Source organism: Gopherus evgoodei, chromosome 6, assembly GCF_007399415.2.
Source record: "Gopherus evgoodei ecotype Sinaloan lineage chromosome 6, rGopEvg1_v1.p, whole genome shotgun sequence".
NCBI lineage: Eukaryota > Metazoa > Chordata > Testudines > Testudinidae > Gopherus > Gopherus evgoodei.
Window position 1 is genome coordinate 93,425,051 of NC_044327.1, and position 12,215 is coordinate 93,437,265.

At 47.3% G+C, this 12,215-nt stretch overlaps 1 long non-coding RNA gene across 1 annotated transcript in view; it reads right to left on the reverse strand.

Moving 5' to 3' along the window:
* Positions 1 to 2,871: 2,871 nt before the first annotated feature.
* LOC115654014 overlaps positions 2,872 to 12,215 on the reverse strand; it is a 37,826-nt gene continuing 28,482 nt past the window's right edge. The window contains exon 3 of the long non-coding RNA XR_004001071.1: positions 2,872 to 2,952. This is a non-coding gene — a long non-coding RNA (uncharacterized LOC115654014). The remainder of the gene's footprint in view (positions 2,953 to 12,215) is intronic.

Sequence of the window (12,215 nt, forward strand, 5' to 3'; positions counted from 1 at the left end):
TGCTGGGCAAGGAGAGCTTAAGCAGCCCCCTGCCACACCCGCCCAAGTAGGGGGTAGATTGGAGTAGGTTGAATAGACCTGTGCTTGCCTGACAACTAGAAACAGCTGCCAGTCTAATTAACCTGGGGTGATCAAGGCTGGGTGAGAGGGACAGATGAGGGGAGAGGCCAGAAGCTGAAAGGGACTGGTGCTTCTGGTCTGCTGCTCGGGAAGCCTGTCTGTAAAATCCCGTATATAGATAGTAAGGTGGTGGTGGGAAATAACTATAAATAAAGTACACTGGTGATTGCACCAACCTGAGGGATCCTTTACTGGTTTGTGAGGGCAGCAGGGACAGAAATAAGAGGGGTTCAACTGCGCTTCTCTACAACAGACACTAGAACTAATTATTAAACAATCAATTTGTAAGCACCTAGAGGGCAATAGAGTGATAAGGAATACCAGCATGGATTGTCGAGAACAAATCATACCAACCCAACTTAATTCCTTTCTTTGACAGGTTTGCTGACTTAGTGGATAGGAAGGAACCTGTAGACATGATATATATCTTGATTTTTGTAAGGTTGTTGACACAGTCCCACATCATATGCTTATAAGCAGATGTCATCTAGATGAAATTTCTTTAATGTGGGTGCAAACCTGGTTGAAAGACCATACTAAATTAGCAGTTATTAATAGATCACTGTCGAACTGGGGGATATACCTAGTAGAGTCCAGCAGTAGTCTTCCCTGGGTCTAGTACTATCAAATATTTTCATTAATGACTTGAATAATGGAGTAGAAAATCTGCTTATCAAATTTGCAGATGACATCAAGCTGGGAGGAGTTGCAAGCAAAACAACCTTGACAAATTGGTCTGAAATTAATAAGATGAAATTCAGTAAAAACAAGTACAAACTGTTACACCTGGGAAAGAAAAATCAAATGCACAACTACAAAATGGGGAATAGCTGTGTAGGCAGTAGCACTGCTGAAAAGGATCTGATGGTTATCGTGGATCACAAATTGAATGTGAGCCAACAATGTGATGCATTTGCAAAACAAAAAAAAAGGCTAATATTCTGGGATGTATTAATAGAAGTGTCATATGTAAGACATGAGAGGTACTGTCCTCACTCTACTCAGCACTGGTGAAACCTCAGCTGGAGTCATGTATCCTGTTCTAGGCATCACACTAGAAATGTGGACAAATTGAAGGGAGTCCAGAGGAGACCAAGAAAAGTGATAAAAGGTTTCAAAAACCTGACCTATGAGGGAATGTTTAAAAAAATTAGGCATGTTTAGTCTTGGAAAAAGGAAGACAGGAGAATGGTGATTGGGAGGGAAAACACCAGATAACAGTCTTCAAATACGTTAAGGGCTTTAATAAAGAGCGGAGTGATCAGTTGTTCTCCGTGTCCTCTGAGGGTAGGACAAGCAATAATCTACTCAATCTTCAGCAAGGGAGGTTTAGATTTTTGTTAGATATTGGGAATAACTTTCTAAAGATCGTTATGCTCTGAATTAGGCTTCCAAGGGAGGCTGTGGAAGCCCCATTACTGGAGGTTTTAAGAACAAATTAGACATCTGTCAGGGATGATCTAGTGCTACTTGCTCTACCAGTGCAGAGGACTGGACTAGATGACCTTTTGTGGTCCCTTCCAGCGCTACATTTCAATGATTCCATGATCTCAGCAAAACAAGGAGCTATTAGAATACAAAAGCCCTTTGGGGCCTGTTCTGATCTTACATGCAAACAGTCTTTAGCTCCAGCTAAATAGGAAGTTATGATTAGCTAAAAACGTATTTAGACAATAAAAGGGAGATTTTTAAAGACACAAAAGGTCCTGGTCTCATTGACTTTCCATGGGAGCAAGGCACCTAGCTGCGATTTGGAGAATCCCCCTCAAAAGTTTTATTGTTGACTCAGCTAACGCTGTATATCAATATATGCAGTATATGCATTCTGGTTGATTCATACTACACCAATCAGTGTCCCATAGCTGAAGTTGGCCAGAGCCTTCTGTTTAAGAGCTGATTTTTCAGTTGACCTAAGATGCTATATTTAGACTGCAAGCTCTTTGGGGAAGACACAATGTCTTTGTATGGCATTTAGTACAATATAATTATTAAATGGTAGTAATAATCCACAGACCCAAGAAAACAGATGATTTAATAAAAATGCTAAATACAGCTTTTACCCAGTTATTATGAATGGACGAGCTATAAGGAATCAAGTGTCTAGTTCTGAAACACAATCATTTGCGGAATTTGAAAAAAATATTTTAAAAGCTGGCAGCTCAGCCATTTGGTCAAGTAACCCCTGACGTTCTCTAGACAGAGGTTTTCAAACTGTGGGGTATGACTCCTTCAGAGGGCATGGAAGAACGTTCAGGGGACGAGCGGCAATGCCTGGCAGGGCTTGAGCCGGGAGCAGTGATGCCCAAAGGGGTCCAGCCAGCAGCACCCCTTCCACCTCCAATTCATCTCAGCAGGCCACCCAGCCTGTGGGTCAGTGTCAATTGCTACAGCTATGCTGATTTCCACTCCTGGCAGCCTCTCTGCTCACTGCTGGCTCTGTCCTTAAAAGACCATCACACATGCCTTCCCGCACCCTGAAAACCTGAGGCGGGAGGGGCAGGTATTGTGTCTATTTTTGTCTGGTTTGGGGGGTGGGCCACGCAACCAAAAATTGAAACTCAAAAGTTTGAAAACTGCAGCTTTAGACACTGCAAACCAGCAACCTTAACACAGATCTGTACACGAAACCCTATTAAAAACAGTGATATGTGTCATGATATACATCCACCATGTCAATCTCGGCATTCCAACAATACACCAAGGACACAGCCAGGGACCGAGAAACCTATATGCCAACACTTCATATACTTACCATTCAGAAATTTCTTCAACCACCTTCTTTTCCAGCACTGGCATAGTCCGTTCCACCTTCAGGGTATGTGAATTGTGTACCTAATGATGAGAAAAAGGGATGTTTTATAAATTCACTATACTGGTTATTGTCAAAAAGAGAGATCACATAGGCTTCAAATGGTACTTTTTCCTCTCCATCAGAGAATTCCTGATTCAGGAAAGCTTCCCTATCGAAATCAGTGGGGCTCAAGCATGGGATTAACGTTATGTGCATATATAAGTGCTTTCTTGAATACAGATGGACTTAAACACACGCTTAAGTGCTTTTTTGAATCAGAGCCAGTCCTCAATTCCAATGGAATAAAATGTCAGATCTACAGTAGATTTTATTTAATCCCTACTTTAAGTGCAAAACTCAATTCATGCTTAACCGTGGAGCTGTGGCTGGCATCTCCATACTATTTTCAATGGGAATAGGAAGTTCTAATATACATAGGACCACACTGACCTCAGAAATTGATGCCATGGAGAATAAGGAGGGCACTTGCCTTTATTTTGCTCTGCAATGTATAATACAAATTGTTCCAAATTACAGCAGGCATCAGCATATTTTAAAGTCTAATTTTCTCTAAAAACCACCATACCAAGAGCATTTGTTTGAAAGAATTCATGTAAATTAGTTTAAAAAACCAAAGCTATATGTCTGCAATACTTACCTCATTCTACAAACTAAGTGGGGATTTTACACATTCTGAACAAGTGTGCACACCATTATTCTATGAAATATGTGCAGGTGTCACATTCCATTGACTAAGTTTAAATACTGCAATAATAGCATATTTTTAAAGACATCTGCAAAACTATTTGAACATGCACAATTATTAGATAAGTCCAGGTAAATTATTTATTGATCAAATGATTCCAATATTTCCTCTCCCTTCCACCACCATTTTATGAACTGAAAATTAAAAAAACCAATGACTATGATTACATCTTATACAGTGCCAGTTAACAGGAATGAGCAGGCATAAGTAGTCAGGAACCAAAGCCGAGGGGTAACAGTGGAGGACAGGAATGGGATACCAGGGCCAATGGGTCTAGCTGGAATCTGTAGTCAGAATGCAAAGCCAAGAGTCAAATGGGAGAGCAAGAACTGGAACAAAGAGGTTATCAGGCAAGGAGGGGTTCAAGGCAGGGACAGGACAGAGGCAAGGCTAGGAGCAAGGCAGGACCAGGAGGAACAAGATCACGCAAGAGAAGTCAGAGGGATAGGAATGAGCATTAAGAAGCCAGCAAGCTGCTTCCTTTGGCTTAAGAGCCAGTCTGCTGGCCCCTGCAGCCAAACAGGTGACATGGTTAATCAGGCAGCCTGCTGCAGGCCAGCTGAATTGATGAGGGGACCTGGAGACTAGCTTTGTTGCAAGCCCCGATTCCTGGGGGAGGGGAAAGGAAAAGGAAGGTAGCAAACCACAGATACTAACATTCGAATGACAAAGACTTCTGAATAAATTCCAGCCACCAACCATGTGATGTGTGTAACATTTCCACTCTGAATCACATGTAGAAAAAACTGTTATGAAATCACAGGCATGAGCAAGTAGGCGCACACACACTCAATGGGCTTACAACACAAACAAAATGCTAGCTTTTTTTTTTAAGCATTAACCAAGTTTCAAGAAAGATTTTTCAAGTTTCACCTGAGATTGGGTCAAGCTGGCAATGTACTTCCCTTGCAGGGGCACCATAGTTTGGATATTTGAAAGGTACAGCCAAGGAAGGCATGGAGCCTGTCACAGCACATGAAACACCCACTTCACAAATGAGGGTAATCCTCTTGGATCCCGAACATCCAATCCCATTCTCTCTCCCTTAAATAATCATTAGCTTAAGCCACACATCCAATGTGAGACCAATAGAAAGTCCAAGCAGTCTCCAGCACAGACCTTTCAACCCATTGCATCATTTATATTGTAGTTTACCAGATTTTTTTTATCTTCCAATATAACATGAAAAAGTATCCACAGCACTGTTTATTACCAGTTACCACATGACTCATCTTCTCTTTGACCATGGCTTATGTGAAAGAGCTCCTTCTAGTCTGTGGCCATGAATAAAGGCTGTGAGTCTTTCATGGAGATCACAGAAGTCACAGATTCCACGACTTTCTAGGACCTCCGGGATTTCTGCAGTGGCCAGTGCAGCTGACCCCAGGGCTGCATGAGCAGCTGGGGTGACCCCAGGGCCAGTTACGCCAGCTGTTACTTTGGTGGCTCCAGGCAGCTGGCCCCAGGGACAGCTGGAGTAGCAGCAGTCCCAAGCACTGTCCCAGAACAGCCATCTCAAAACAGCGGTAGGACCTTGGGCCACCCACACACTCCCTCCCACTGGGGCAGCAGCAGCAGGTCTCTGGAAGGCCCCCCCCCCCGCTCCCCGAGCAGTAGCAGGAGTGCCAGAGCGCTTCCCCCCAGAGCACCTAAGATTTAGTCAGGAGTATTTATAGGGTTACAAATACTATAACAAAACTATATATTTATAGTCATGGACAGGTCATGGCCTGTGAATTTTTATCTATTGCCCGTGACCTGTCCATGACTTTTACTAAAAATACCCACGACCTAAGTTCCCTGTAAGCTGGTGGCTGCACAGCAACATATTTAACGCCATGCAGGAGCCCAGGGAACCTGTCCAGAGACCTGCCACAGCTGGAGGAGAGGTGCACCACTCCCCCAGCCCCAACCGAGCCCAGCCCCCAACCTGCCGGGATGGCGCAGCCCAGCCTAGACTCAGGCATGGCCGAGGTGCTTGGTCCCAGGCCTGGCCCGGACCCAGGCCCAGCCGCCACTGCCCCAGCCCTGAGCTGCCACGGCAGGGAGAGGTGCATCTCTCCCTCCATCCCCCCCAACACCCCAGGTGCTGCTGCGGGGAAAAAGAACTGGGGGGAGTCCTCCTGTCATAGTCCCGGAGCCAAAGGCAGATTTACAGTGAAACACAGGGTGCCTGGCATGGGGCCACCCAACGACGGGGGGTCCCAGGGCTGGGCAGTTGCGGGGGCAGAAGCTTGGTCCTGCCAGCTGCTGAGGCTCCTGCTGCAGGCTACACATCCACCGGCAGCCAAGCTCCTCCTTCCCCTGCTTCCTCCCCCGAGCTGTGTTCCCACCCCCTTCCAGAGCTTCTCCCGCTGCCAAACAGCTGTTTGCCAATGCTCAGGTCATTCCAGGAGGAGGAATAGGTGGAGAAGAGGCAGGGGCGGGGCCTTAGGGTAGGGGGTGGAACTGGGGCACCGTGAAGCAAAGGCAGGTCCCTTGCAATCCGCATACTCCTCCCCAACCCCCTGCCGTGAGCCGCTCAGGGCAGCCAGCCTACACCCCGACCCTGTGCTCTGACTTCTGCACCCCCTCACATACCCCCAGCCCCTGCCCTCCCTGACTCCTGCACCCCCCTCACCACCAGACCCCTGTTCACACTGACTCCTGCACACACACCCATAGTCCCACCTGCATACCTCCCACCAAACTGGAGCTGCCCCAGGTAAGCGCTCCACACCTCAACCTCCTGCCCCAACCCTGAGCCCCCTCCTGCATCCTAACTCCTGGCCAGACCCTGCACCCCAACATTTTTTTACATTTTTTTTTTATAAAGCGCTCTTATCCAAATCATTTTACAATAGTTAGCTAACAGTACAAATAATATTTAGAAAGGTCATTAACTGGTCCACCGACACCCCTCAGCGATTTTCAATTGGTCTGTGGAAAAATAAGTTAGCCTACATAAACAATCAAGGTATCTCACTTTATTTTCATTTACTTCCTACTAGTTATAGGAGGAGGATGAAGAAAAAAAGAATGAAAAATGGGGGTGTGAGGGAGATAAGAGACAATGCTCTTTTGCTTGGCAGGGTCCCAAGGAGGGGCCCCAAAAATGAATCTGAGCACAGGGCCCCACTAGCTCTAAATCTGCCACTGCCCAGAGCACTCTCCTGCACCTCAAACCCCTCATCCCCAGCCCCACCTCAGAGCCCTCACCACCAGCCAGAGCCCTCACAACCCTGCACCCCAACCCTTTGCCCAGCCCTGAACCTCTTCCCACACTCAGAACCCCTTAATAAAATTCATGTGGTAGGGATGGGGTTATGTGCACCAGTATGAAGGTGATATGTCACACATCACCTCCATACTGGTGCACATAAAATTCATTCCGCACATGGGTGGGAAAAATTAGAGGGAACGCTGCCCATGACTAAATCGAAGCCTGAGCTGTGAACAATCTCCCCTTACCAATCTTTTTGTGGCTGGCTACCTCAGGAGCTGATATACGAGTTGCTACCTCCCTTCCCTGCTTTGTTTTGGCCACCTGCCTGAGGCAGGGACCTGTACGGAAAGAAAATTATCCAGTTTGGCTCATCAATTTTTCACCTATCCCTTCATACTGGAGCTAACATTCTCTGTATTTCATTCTCACACAAAGTAATCAGTCTGTTCCCTACCATTATCTGGGCAGCTCTCCCAGAGGCAGATTAAGGCAGGTGCCTTGGAATCTGGCTAGGTGGTGTGAGGGAATTTATACCATAGTAAATCAAGGAAAAGCTAAGTAAGGACTGGATGCATGCACTTGTGTCTGCAAAAATGTGTGTGCAATCCTGAATTTAATTTTCCATGCACAACTGCACATGCACATTTGTATGTGGACATGCTGATTGTCATTATGCATCAACACTGCCATTTGTGTGTGTGTGTGTCTAATCCATATGTACAGTTGTGGTAATACTATATACAAATTTGGTACACAAATAAGTACGCACAATTGTGCACACATATTTCTAAAAATCAGGCCCTACTTAGGGAAGCTAAATAAAGGAAATGTAAACAGGGCCTGCTCTAGGTTTTTTGTTGCCCCAAGCAAAAAAAAAATCACCCCCCCCTTTTTTTTTTGGCTTTTACACGTTTGCACTTTTCAATGTCTTGTTTTTGACTGTTTAAAATTTTATAAAATGAAAACAGAGAATTTGTAGTTAGTGAAATAAAACAATTTCCTGCTAGTGTGCTCATTTACTCAGTGGGCCGGCCATGGAGTGAGCTGGGCTGTGTTTGCCTGGGCAGAGCTAGACCTGCCCCTGCGCCGGAGGCCTTGGCATAGGCAGGACATCAGCACCAACACCAGGGCTCATATGGTCCATTGCAGATGGAACCAAGTCACGCTGCTGGCAGGCTACCCAGCCTGGCTGTCGCTGCAGAGTAGCCGGAGGAGCCTGGAGCTGCATGGGAGACACCGAACAGCTCTCCCTCCCAGCAAGCATGCCCAGGGGATTGGCGCTGCCCTCCAGAGTTGAGCGTCACAGCCCCGTGCTGGTAGGAGCAAGCAGCGGACATTGGGCGGGAGCTGGTGGGGGCTGAAGGGGCTGCCCGGTCCCTCCAGCCAGGGCACAAGCACCTCCACTCCCCTGGCGCCAGTCCCAGTCTGAAATGGCTGTAGCAGCCCTGCCCGCAGTCCCACGTCTTGCTATGAGAAGGGAGGAGGGGAGCAGGCTCTGAGAGCAGGGTTCCGCCTGGCTCCCACACAGGCTAGGGCCCCCATGGCGAGAGGGGCAGTCAACCCCAGGGAGCCTGGCTTGGGGCAGCCTCAGCAACACCCCAGAGTCCCGGGCAGTCACCCCACGGCGAGGCCGGGGACACAACCAACCAGGCAGGGGGCACTGCCTATAGCTGTCACACGGAGTGAGCTGGGGTGGCTGCGGGATTCAGCTGCTGGGGCCCAGGGCAGAACAGCCAGCGGCTTGTGATCGCAGGGCAGCATGTCCAGGCCTCCCGCTCCCTGGGATCCCCATGAGCCAGCCACGGGCTCAGGCTGTGCAGCGGCACGAGTTCTGCTCAGTCCGGGCTGCCACTCCCAAGGCAGGAGGCGGCGAAGTAGGGAGGAGGAGGAGGAGAAGGAGAATGCAGGGACAAGCCAGAGGAGGAGCCTGTAGCTGGTGCTGGAGGAGCGGCCCGCCCAGCCTCCATGTTCCACCACCACCCCTTGCACTCCATAACCAGGGCAGGGCCACGCTACCAGCTCCTAAACTGAGGGGGGCTGGCCGCTGCCCGTGGGAGAGTGGCAGGGACACACTCCCCACTAAGCCGGCTCCCCCTGCCCTGCCCACACAGCCCTGGTGGCACCCGGTTAGAGAACAGGGCAGTCAGGATCCAGCCCAGGACACTGCCTCAGGTCAGAGCTGGGGCCCCAGCATTATGCCCCCTCTGGTAATTTGCCACCCCAAGCACCTGCTTGTTTTGCTGGTGCCTAGAGCCACCCCTGAATCTAAAGAGTCTGTTGGGAAAAGATAGGAAGAGTTTGTCCAGGGAGAAGGGCTTGGAGAAAGTCCATCTGAGGGCTTGACAAAGGAAGATCAAGGAGTTCAGCTGAGTGAGAAGGCTGGGGGCGGAGGAGGTTGCAACATTGCAATAATCAATCTGAGCCCTATGTAGCCTTTAGGGACTCCATGCAGCATTCCTCAGGCACTACAGGATGTTCTTAGGGTGGCATGCACTAAACATCCAGCCAACCTACCATTTTCCCAGTGAGAAGCAGGAGCCAAAGTGGCTGCTGAGCATAGATCTATGTGGCTAAAACAAATTCAAGACCACCACCACCCATGTTTCTTAAGAAAATGCAGAGATAAATGTTGACATTTATTGTGTCTGGGAGCTGTACCTCATCAGAGTATTACATTTCCACAATAGATTCTTCTATCATATGTCACTAGTTTTTTATTTTTTGGAAAAAACAATAATTATGGGCTGGGCTTTTTTAAGACGACTTGGAAAAAATGTTTATGGACAAATTAAAGCCCTTGCAAACTAAGATTTAAAATGGAAACTCTGGCAGATGCTGCTATGATCACACACTGTCCTAAATACCAGTCCCATTTATCCCCCATGATATCTATCATACCATCTTCTGCAACAAAATAGCATAAGTAGCTGTGATCAACTTTACTGCTGCTGGCAGTGGGGGCAAAGGGGGGAGCCAATAACCTTCCACCTTCCTGGCCTTTCCTCAAGCATGAGACCTTCTGTCCCACCTCTCAGTCCACTTACTGTACTATCACCACAGGAGCACAGCCACAGGCAGTTACGTATTTGCAATGTCAGCTTTTTACCCTGATAGTGTTTATCTTCTGGCAAACGCGTCCACTGGGTCTGGACGATATTAGCTCCTTGTGACAGTGTCAGCATCACACCAAACAGAGCACAATACAAACAATGAGTAATACATTTCTAGCAAAGCAAACTCCTTTTACAGCACTGTTGATATTAAACATTTCCATTGCAGTAGTGCTCCGACAGCCTGTTAAGCTGGGCCTTGTGGAAACTCCCAAAACATGGTTTCTACTCCAATGAATTTGCAGGCTAATTCAATACAAGACACAGCCAGTGTGTAACAAACCATAGAGATGGAGGAGGAGAGGAAAAGTTACAAGAATCTGTGTTGTGGTTACAAACGTGACTTGAGGGTGACAGATCATTCAAAAGAGGATCTTAAAATATATATTAGGGAAATGTTATTTTAAATGTTTTGCTGGCAATGTAACTATTTACAGTGAGGCCAAGCCTGGGTTTGCGGGGACAAAGCAGACAGGGAAGAGGCTGAGAGTTGGGGGGTGGGGGTGGGGTTGGGGTTGGGAAGAAAACAAGGGACAGGGAAAAGGATAAGACTTGTCAGAAACATACATAAGGGAGGTGCTATTTGGGAATTATGTCCATACCATCAGCAAAGCAGCTTTACGAAGGCAAGGCCGGAGAGGGTAGGGGGAGAGGTGTACTGCTAGTGCTAGGGCCTGCAACATCACCTGGAAGTGACTCTAACCTGAGCAGGCAACCATGCAGTCTCTCAGGGGCAGGCAGGTTTTATCTGTGTCAGGCTGGAAAGGGAGCAACTCACACTCACCCCTTTATTAATTATTATTATTAGTGATGCTGCAGTGAAACCCAAAGCTCTCAGTCAGAATCAGGGCCCCGTTGTTCTAGATTCTGTGGCTGCAGCAACAGTTGGAGACCAGCTTCACCACAGCCACCACCCACTCACAATCACATTTCTTGTAGGACCAAGATCGAACAACCCAAGTCCGTGTCAACTTCAGTTTTTAACCCTGCAGTGAATAGGGCCCCATCAATTTTCAAGCAAAACTAGACACTTCTCTTGAGAGACCAGACTTTGGACTCAGTCTGAAAGTTGATTGCACTGACAAACTTTACCAATCATTCTGCAATTAGGAATGGAGTATTGCTGAGCTGATCGCAAGAGATCTGGTTGGGATTCAGACTGCTAGTGGTTTCAGAAATGGACGGTTGATTTCATTCATTAGAAGCCTCTTTACAGTGCTACCTAAAAAAAAAAGCTTGCCTACGTTACATTGTTTTTCTGGATAATTATTTTGTGTGGAAGCATATCCAGTTAAAAAATATCTCCATAGAAATAGAATATGTAATAGTGTTCAGTTTTCATCTCTCTGAGTCTTTTTTAGGATACATGAAAAGCATAGGTCTGATATGTTAGAATAGCGCCATCTTGTGGAAATAAGTTGCAGAGGCCAGGGTAACCAACAGTAAACTGGAATTACAGCTGCAAAAAAGGGCGATTTTTCTTCTCGTGGATTTGTGCCAATATCTGATCTGGTTTCCATCTGCAGAAGTTGGAACAGCCCCTTCCTTCCCAGAATTTCACTTTGAGTAGCAGGTTTGAATTAAGACAAAAAAATCTCAAAGCAAAGCCCCACTAAAACAGCAAATGTTGCACAATTTCAATGTCACTCCGAAATTGAGCATGTTCACTCTGGAACCTACCTGGAGTTTGGCACAAAGATTTAAGAATGGGCTGGTTTCAGGTTTCAGGAAGAATATTCTACACAGCTTTCCCCAGCATTCTTCCAAAACCCAACCAGCACCACACCTATACACACTGCCTTCTCAGTTAATATACAGCTGCACCCTGTACCCATATTCAGCAGTATTTGGCTCTCTCTTTGCTTTGCAGCTTGCTGAATTTGAGGGATCAATGTTACAAAGGAGTTCTTAATCACAAATACAAGCATCTAAGTATCCCTGTGGCGGGGAGATGACTCACCGGCGCAGCGCCTCCTGCTAGTCATCCTGTGAATTAGCTTTTCCAGCCTCTGGAGCGCCCTCTGCAAGCCAGTGTCTTGTCTGCCGCTGGTTCCCCATGTCCTTCCTGGACCCCAGTGCCCTTTACCTCAGGGTTCTGCTCCCTAGCAACAACCCACAATCTGGGTCTTCCCACCTCAGGGAACCCTAAACCCCCTATCCCCACCTCGCCTCAGTGGCTACTGCCAGTCATCATCTAGCCCTCACTCCCTGGGGCAGACTGCA